This window comes from Cherax quadricarinatus, chromosome 36 (genome assembly GCF_038502225.1).
Source record: "Cherax quadricarinatus isolate ZL_2023a chromosome 36, ASM3850222v1, whole genome shotgun sequence".
NCBI lineage: Eukaryota > Metazoa > Arthropoda > Malacostraca > Decapoda > Parastacidae > Cherax > Cherax quadricarinatus.
This window is the reverse complement of record NC_091327.1, coordinates 14,341,780-14,351,779: the sequence shown is the minus strand read 5'-3', so window position 1 is coordinate 14,351,779 and position 10,000 is coordinate 14,341,780.

Genomic DNA, 10,000 nt, shown 5'->3' with positions numbered 1-10,000 from the left:
ACTTGTTGCAGTCATTACAAGGGATTATGTATACCCCTGCAGAGGATGGAGGCTTGTCCTGCCTACTACTGGTGATGTCCTTGATGGTCGTGGTTGTGGAGGTAGATACTTGGAATGATGTTTTGGCAAAGATGTTGGAAACATGTTTGGCAATGGAGTTGGTGGGAAGGACTATGTATCTCTTCTCGGCAGTGTCTTCTCTGGGTGTGTTGAAGATGTTTAGTGCTCGCCTTCAATCCAGTTCACACTTGAAGAAGAGGTCGACAACACTCTTCCTTTCCTTGATGTTCTACTCTGCAAAGCTGACCACGAACTTCGTTTTAAAGTCTATCGAAAACCCACCAACCAAAACGATCTTCTCCACTTCTACTCTCACCACGACACCAAAACCAAACGTGGTGTAATTATAGGCTTCTTCCTGCGTGCACTCAGAATCTGCAGCAACGAGTTCCTTGAGGAAGAATGCACTATAATTGAACAGGTATTTTCCAAACTCCACTATCCTCGTCACTTCATCAGAGACTGCAGACGGCGAGCACTAAACATCTTCAACACACCCAGAGAAGACACTGCCGAGAAGAGATACATAGTCCTTCCCACCAACTCCATTGCCAAACATGTTTCCAACATCTTTGCCAAAACATCATTCCAAGTATCTACCTCCACAACCACGACCATCAAGGACATCACCAGTAGTAGGCAGGACAAGCCTCCATCCTCTGCAGGGGTATACATAATCCCTTGTAATGACTGCAACAAGTTATACGTGGGCGAAACATCAAGGGACCTCCAAACACGTATTTCAGAACACCAATACGCAAGCAGGTCTGACGACACAAGGAATGCCTGCGTACAACACCGTAATTCACACAACCACTTGATAAACTACAGAAACTCAAGACTTATCGCCACAGAAGACAACACTCAATACCGAAGAATCCTGGAATCATCACTTATTTCTATATCCGACAACTTCAACCAGAATAGTGGCTTATATAACATAGCTGAACCACTTGCCAAGAAACTTCTTCATCGCTATCCCACATAAGAACACTGTAGAAGGTCTGCTCACAAACTTGTCCAGTCTCCTTTCCAAACTACCCAAGTTTTTAGACTCTACAACCCAACTCGGTACATCATCAGATGCAGCATTCTTCACCTGACCTCAGCCGGACTATAAATACTCGCGTTCCTTCCACCCCAGGTAGTTCTGTTTGTGACTTGAAAAAGCCCACTGTGTGGGCGAAACGTAGTCAATAAAGGATCACATTATACTGCATTTGTGTTTATATTGCCACAACTATATCTGGAGCTCTATTTGGTAGTTTTACAGTAGCAGTACTCACATTTAACGCTTTAGTGGCCAGGTTACTGCTCTAGCTGTCTAGTGGGCTGGAAGGGTTGACTTCCTTGCTGGATATATTGCTCTTCCAATATGCTTATTCTTCCCTTCGTCTCATATTCGATAATGAATATGATTCTGAGGTCCAGCTAATACACAGGTGAAATGAGTGTATGTGTGTGTGTGTGTGTGTGTGTACTCACCTAGTTGAGGTTGCGGGGGTCGAGTCCGAGCTCCTGGCCCCGCCTCTTCACTGATCGCTACTAGGTCACTCTCCCTGAGCCGTGAGCTTTATCATACCTCTGCTTAAAGCTATGTATGGATCCTGCCTCCACTACATCGCTTCCCAAACTATTCCACTTACTGACTACTCTGTGGCTGAAGAAATACTTCCTAACATCCCTGTGATTCATCTGTGTCTTCAGCTTCCAACTGTGTCCCCTTGTTACTGTGTCCAATCTCTGGAACATCCTGTCTTTGTCCACCTTGTCAATTCCTCTCAGTATTTTGTATGTCGTTATCATGTCCCCCCTATCTCTCCTGTCCTCCAGTGTCGTCAGGTTGATTTCCCTTAACCTCTCCTCATAGGACATACCTCTTAGCTCTGGGACTAGTCTTGTTGCAAACCTTTGCACTTTCTCTAGTTTCTTCACGTGCTTGGCTAGGTGTGGGTTCCAAACTGGTGCCGCATACTCCAATATGGGCCTAACATACACGGTGTACAGGGTCCTGAATGATTCCTTATTAAGATGTCGGAATGCTGTTCTGAGGTTTGCTAGGCGCCCATATGCTGCAGCAGTTATTTGGTTGATGTGCGCTTCAGGAGATGTGCCTGGTGTTATACTCACCCCAAGATCTTTTTCCTTGAGTGAGGTTTTTAGTCTCTGACCCCCTAGACTGTACTCCGTCTGCGGCCTTCTTTGCCCTTCCCCAATCTTCATGACTTTGCACTTGGTGGGATTGAACTCCAGGAGCCAATTGCTGGACCAGGTCTGCAGCCTGTCCAGATCCCTTTGTAGTTCTGCCTGGTCTTCGATCGAGTGAATTCTTCTCATCAACTTCACGTCATCTGCAAACAGGGACACCTCAGAGTCTATTCCTTCCGTCATGTCGTTCACAAATACCAGAAACAGCACTGGTCCTAGGACTGACCCCTGCGGGACCCCGCTGGTCACAGGTGCCCACTCTGACACCTCGCCACGTACCATGACTCGCTGCTGTCTTCCTGACAAGTATTCCCTGATCCATTGTAGTGCCTTCCCTGTTATCCCTGCTTGGTCCTCCAGTTTTTGCACCAATCTCATGTGTGGAACTGTGTCAAACGCCTTCTTGCAGTCCAAGAAAATGCAATCCACCCACCCCTCTCTCTCTTGTCTTACTGCTGTCACCATGTCATAGAACTCCAGTAGGTTTGTGACACAGGATTTTCCGTCACTGAAACCATGTTGGCTGCTGTTGATGAGATCATTCCTTTCTAGGTGTTCCACCACTCTTCTCCTGATAATCTTCTCCATGATTTTGCATACTATACATGTCAGTGACACTGGTCTGTAGTTTAATGCTTCATGTCTGTCTCCTTTTTTAAAGATTGGGACTACATGTGTGTGTGTGTGTGTGTGTGTGTGTGTGTGTGTGTGTGTGTGTGTGTGTGTGTGTGTGTGTGTGTGTGTGTACTCACCTAACTCAGCTCCTGGTCCCGCCTCTTCACTGACGTCTACTGGGTCCTTCCTCTTCCTGCTCCATGAGCTTTATCATACCTCGTCTTAAAACTATGTATGGTTCCTGCCTCCACTACATCTCTTTCCATACTATTCCACTTCCTAACAACTCTGTGGCTGAAGAAATACTTCCTAATATCCCTTTGACTCATCTGGGTCTTCAACTTCCAATTGTGACCCCTTGTTTCTGTGTCCCATCTCTGGAACATCTTGCCTCTGTCCACCTTGTCAATTCCTTGCAGTATTTTGTATGCCGTTATCATGTCTCCCCTGACCCTCCTGTACTCCAGTGTCGTCAGACCGATTTCCCTTAACCTTCCTTCGTAGGACATTCCCCTTACCTCTGGAACCAGCCTTGTTGCAAACCTTTGCACTCTGTGTGTGTACTCACCTAGTTGTACTCACCTAGTTGAGGTTGCGGGGGTCGAGTCCGAGCTCCTGGCCCCGCCTCTTCACTGATCGCTACTAGGTCACTCTCCCTGAGCCGTGAGCTTTATCGTACCTCTGCTTAAAGCTATGTATGGATCCTGCCTCCACTACATCGCTTCCCAAACTATTCCACTTACTGACTACTCTGTGGCTGAAGAAATACTTCCTAACATCCCTGTGATTCATCTGTGTCTTTAGCTTCCAACTGTGTCCCCTTGTTACTGTGTCCAATCTCTGGAACATCCTGTTTTTGTCCACCTTGTCAATTCCTCTCAGTATTTTGTATGTCGTTATCATGTCCCCCCTATCTCTCCTGTCCTCCAGTGTCGTCAGGTTGATTTCCCTTAACCTCTCCTCGTAGGACATACCTCTTAGCTCTGGGACTAGTCTTGTTGCAAACCTTTGCACTTTCTCTAGTTTCTTTACGTGCTTGGCTAGGTGTGGGTTCCAAACTGGTGCCGCATACTCCAATATGGGCCTAACGTATACGGTGTACAGGGTCCTGAACGATTCCTTATTAAGATGTCGGAATGCTGTTCTGAGGTTTGCTAGGCGCCCATATGCTGCAGCAGTTATTTGGTTGATGTGCGCTTCAGGAGATGTGCCTGGTGTTATACTCACCCCAAGATCTTTTTCCTTGAGTGAGGTTTGTAGTCTCTGACCCCCTAGACTGTACTCCGTTTGCGGCCTTCTTTGCCCTTCCCCAATCTTCATGACTTTGCACTTGGTGGGATTGAACTCCAGGAGCCAATTGCTGGACCAGTTCTGCAGCCTGTCCAGATCCCTTTGTAGTTCTGCCTGGTCTTCGATCGAGTGTATTCTTCTCATCAACTTCACGTCATCTGCAAACAGGGACACCTCAGAGTCTATTCCTTCCGTCATGTCGTTCACAAATACCAGAAACAGCACTGGTCCTAGGACTGACCCCTGCGGGACCCCGCTGGTCACAGGTGCCCACTCTGACACCTCGCCACGTACCATGACTCGCTGCTGTCTTCCTGACAAGTATTCCCTGATCCATTGTAGTGCCTTCCCTGTTATCCCTGCTTGGTCCTCCAGTTTTTGCACCAATCTCTTGTGTGGAACTGTGTCAAACGCCTTCTTGCAGTCCAAGAAAATGCAATCCACCCACCCCTCTCTCTCTTGTCTTACTGCTGTCACCATGTCATAGAACTCCAGTAGGTTTGTGACACAGGATTTCCCGTCCCTGAAACCATGCTGGCTGCTGTTGATGAGATCATTCCTTTCTAGGTGTTCCACCACTCTTCTCCTGATAATCTTCTCCATGATTTTGCATACTATACATGTCAGTGACACTGGTCTGTAGTTTAATGCTTCATGTCTGTCTCCTTTTTTAAAGATTGGGACTACATTTGCTGTCTTCCATGCCTCAGGCAATCTCCCTGTTTCGATAGATGTATTGAATATTGTTGTTAGGGGTACACATAGCGCCTCTGCTCCCTCTCTCAATACCCATGGGGAGATGTTATCTGGCCCCATTGCCTTTGAGGTATCTAGCTCACTCAGAAGCCTCTTCACTTCTTCCTCGGTTGTGTGCACTGTGTCCAGCACTTGGTGGTGTGCCCCACCTCTCCGTCTTTCTGGAGTCCCTTCTGTCTCCTCTGTGAACACTTCTTTGAATCTCTTGTTGAGTTCTTCACATACTTCCCGGTCATTTCCTGTTGTCTCTCCTCCTTCCTTCCTTAGCCTGATTACCTGGTCCTTGACTGTTGTTTTCCTCCTGATGTGGCTGTACAACAGTTTCGGGTCAGATTTGGCTTTCGCTGCTATGTCATTTTCATATTGTCTTTGGGCCTCCCTTCTTATCTGTGCATATTCATTTCTGGCTCTACGACTGTTCTCCTTATTCTCCTGGGTCCTTTGCCTTCTATATTTCTTCCATTCCCTAGCACACTTGGTTTTTGCCTCCCTGCACCTTTGGGTAAACCATGGGCTCATCCTGGCTTTTTCATTACTCCTGTTACCCTTGGGTACAAACCTCTCCTCAGCCTCCTTGCATTTTATTGCTACATATTCCATCATCTCATTAACTGGTTTCCCTGCCAGTTCTCTGTCCCACTGAACCCCGTTCAGGTAGTTCCTCATTCCTGTGTAGTCCCCTTTCTTGTAGTTTGGCTTCATTCGTCCTGGCCTTCCTGCTTCTCCCTCCACTTGTAGCTCTACTGTGTATTCGAAGCTTACAACCACATGGTCACTGGCCCCAAGGGGTCTTTCATATGTGATGTCCTCGATATCTGCACTACTGAAGGTGAATACTAAGTCCAGCCTTGCTGGTTCATCCTCTCCTCTCTCTCTTGTAGTGTCCCTTACGTGTTGGTACATGAAGTTCTCCAGTACCACCTCCATCATCTTAGCCCTCCAAGTATCTTGGCCCCCATGTGGGTCCAAGTTCTCCCAATCTATCTGTGTGTGTGTGTGTGTGTGTGTGTGTGTGTGTGTGTGTGTGTGTGTGTGTGTGTGTGTGTGTGTGTGTGTGTGTGTATGTGTGTGTTATTTGGAACTGTTGATAATATTGCAATAGATTTAACTGGCTCAGTAGCATGAGTTAGACAACAATGCATTTTCTGTGAAATATTTGTTTGAAAATATAAGTATACTGGACCACAGACAGCTGGATGAACACTCACACACACACACACACATACACACTCACACACACACACACACACACACACACACACACACACACACACACACACACACACACACACACACACACAACACACACACACACACATACACACACACATACACACACACACACACACACACACACACACACACACACACACACACACACACAACACACACACACACACACAACACACACACACACACATAGACACACACATACACACACACACACACACACAACACACACACACACACACACACACACACACAACACACACACACACACACACACAACACACACACACACACATAGACACACACACACACACACACACACACACACACACACACACACACACACACACACACACACACACACACACATAAACCTGATCATAATATACAAGATTTTCCATCATCAGCTTCACCATTAATCTCCTCAGCCCAATATAGGAATCTGCAGCAGCGAGGGATGAGAATGTGAAGAGTGGGAGAAATGAGAGAGAGAGAGAGAGAGAGAGAGAGAGAGAGAGAGAGAGAGAGAGAGAGACAGACAGACAGACAGAGAGAGAGAGAGAGAGAGAGAGAGAGAGAGAGAGAGAGAGACAGACAGACAGACAGACAGACAGAGACAGACAGACAGACAGACAAAGAGAGACAGACAGACAGACAGACAGACAGAGAGAGAGAGAGAAAGAAAACGGGAACATCCTGAACGAGAGAGAGAAATAAATAATCTTGATGTAAATTGGGTAGTCATCATGTAGGTAGCTAGCATGTCTGCCACTCGATTCGCTGACGAGGGATCGAGCCTCAACCGGTACTTGGGCTGAATGATCCACACGGGTTTGGGGCTTCATATGAAATAATTATATAAGCAAATTCAGGCGCTTTACGCTCGGTTTGGGACATTGATTGTCAGAACTAAGAGAAATTTTTTTTGGGTGGGTTATAAACCCAAGAGAGTTAATAACCGATAATATCCAAAGAAAGCCAAGCTGTGTGGGTTTCCCAGGATGCAACCCACAAGAGGATAATCAAGGAAAGCCATGTAGTGTGGCTTTATTCCTTGGAGATTCTTAGGGCCATCCCTAGGATGTGACTCACAAGAGTCGACTAACGCCTAGGTATTTATTTACTGCTAGGTGAACAGGAACAGAGGTATACCTGGAGGGTGGACCTGGAGGGTGGACCTGGAGGGTGGACCTGGAGGGTGGATCTGGAGGGTGGACCTGGAGGGTGGACCTGGAGGGTGGATCTGGAGGGTGTTTTGGGGGGTCACCGCCCCCGCTGGCAGGTCCATAACCTGGCCTCCAGAAGATTTGCTCAATAGTCTCGCCTCACCTGAGATTGAGCTCGGATCATTCCGGTTGTGAGTCAAGTGCTCAGCTACTAAGCAAGATGAACCGAAACAGCAAAATTAAATTTTTCCATATTTTCGACATGGAAAAAAAAAAAGAGGAACAACTGTCGGAGCGGGAACATAAAAAAAAAATTAAACATTAGTAGGAATAAGGGAGAAAAAAAGAAAACAGGAGTAAGGGAAAAGAGTGGAGGACCCCATAGCTTTCCCCCCGGGTAATAAATCAGGGAAAATTCATAAATCCTGCGAAGCACTGGCCGACCTCTCTGTTCCCTCAGACTTAGATGGATCTGTTTACACCGCCAGATTGAAGTTTGGGCTCGATAATCCATCAGAGACGGGGGTCCTCGCTCTCCCCTTCCTCTACCCCTCCTCTTCCTCTTCCTCCCCTCTACTCTACCCCCCTCTTCCTTCTCTCCTTTTTTTATCCCCTTCACTTTTTTTTCCTATGCTTTCTCCCTCTCCCCATCCCTCTTTCTCTTCTTCTTTCCCATACTCTTTCTTTCTTCCTATTCTCTATTTTCTCTATTCCTCTTCTCTCACCTCTTCCTTTCCCTATTCTTCCTCCCTTTCCTTTTCTTCCCCTTCTGTATTCTTTGCTCAACCCAGGTCAACATGGGTTCAGAACAGGTCACTCCAGCCTTTCACAAAAACTGTTGGACCATTACGACGTAGTCTTGGATGCATTTGAAGCCAAGTAAAATACAGATGTAGTATACACTGATTTTGCAAAAAAATCTTTGACACTTGCGACCATGGGGTAATTGCACACCAAATACGTGTAAAAGGGATAACTGGGAGAGTGACAGATGGATATGTAACACCTAAAAAAACAGAACTCAAAGAAAAGTTTTGTCCCCCAAGGCACGGTACTTTCCCCACTTCTCTTTCATATTCTCATATCTGAAATTGACAGAGACATAAATCATCCTATGCAGACGAAACTAGATTCTGTATGAAACTGACATCCTTGGAAGGCACAAACAGCCTCTAAACTGATATACACCCAAAAGAATAAAAAGGTACAATAATGTGTCTGGAAAATAACAAATAACCCGCACATAGAAGAATGAAACTTATGACGGCATTCGGTTCGACTTGGACCATTAACTAGTCACACATGAGCGCGAAGAGAGCCAGTAAATATACTGGGCTACTGAGAACAATTTATTGTTGAATGAGGACAAATTTCAGTTTCCTCGTTATGGAAGAATGGAGAAAATAAAAACAAGATCAGAGTACAAGACAAATGTAAGCCAAATATTAGAGACCTGTAAGTTGTAATATCAGATCTCACGTTCAAGGATCACAATAATTATCGAACTGGAAAAAAAATGATAGGCAGAATAACTTGAACCTTCAAACTATGGGATGCCAAACTATTGATAATACTCTTCAGATCACTCGTTCTCTCTAAGCTGAAATATTGCTGTGTAGTAACGGCCTCCTTCAAAACAGGCGAAATCGCTGTGCTGAAAAATCTTTATAGCTCATATGAACTCTGTCAAGCACCTAAATTACCAGAAACACTTGAAGTCCCTAGAACTGTACTCCTTACAACACAGAGGAGAAAGACACATCATAATCTGCCCCTGAAAGACACTGGAGGAATTGGCCCTAAATCTGCTCACTGAAATTGTTACTAATAAACACAAGAGGCTTGGCAGACAGCGCAGGATATATCCAATAAAAAGCAAGGGGCAGAAAACTTAAAAAGTGTTAAGGGACCACGACTCTTCAGGGGACTCTAAAGGGGACCACCAACACCTGTCAGCAAGAGAAAACTCAACAGATTTCTCAAAACAGTTCCTGATCGGTCGGGTTTTGGTGCGTACGGCTGTCGGCGGGCGGCAGACACAAACAGCTTGATCGACCAGAGCAGCAGCCAGGAGGACTGGTCTGGGATCAAGCTGCGGGGGAGGGGGGTTAACTTCCGGAAGCGACTCCAGGTAAACTTCAAGTAAACCTCAGGTAAACTCAGTCTTATTTCTCCTCTTCCATCTTCCTCGTCTCCACCATCACAAACGAACCACCAAACCTTTTCTGTCATTTTTTCCCTTTCCATTTTTCACCCATCATCTTTCTCCTCTTCTTCCCCTTTGTCCTCCTTCTCCTCCTCCTTCACCACCACCTCCACTCCTCCTCCTCCTCCTCCTCCTCTTCCTATTTCTCCCTTGGTGGTTATTCCTCCTCACTCCCCGGATCTTCTCCACTTCCTTATCTTTCCTCTCCTCATCTTTCCCCTCCTTCCTCTTCCATGGACATCTTTGCATCCATTCCAGCGCCCCCTCTCTATCCTTCCCTCGTTACTTCCCCCTCTCCCCGTTGTTTTGTCCTCCTCTCGTCCCCTCTTCTCCCCTTGATCTTATCTTCCCTCCTACACCCCAGTACTGTTTCCGTCTTTTCCACCACCCCTCACAGCTCCTATTTCTTTTGTTCTTTCTCATTTCCAGTCTTCCTCTCTTTCCCTTACATTTACTGTTTCATTTTCCC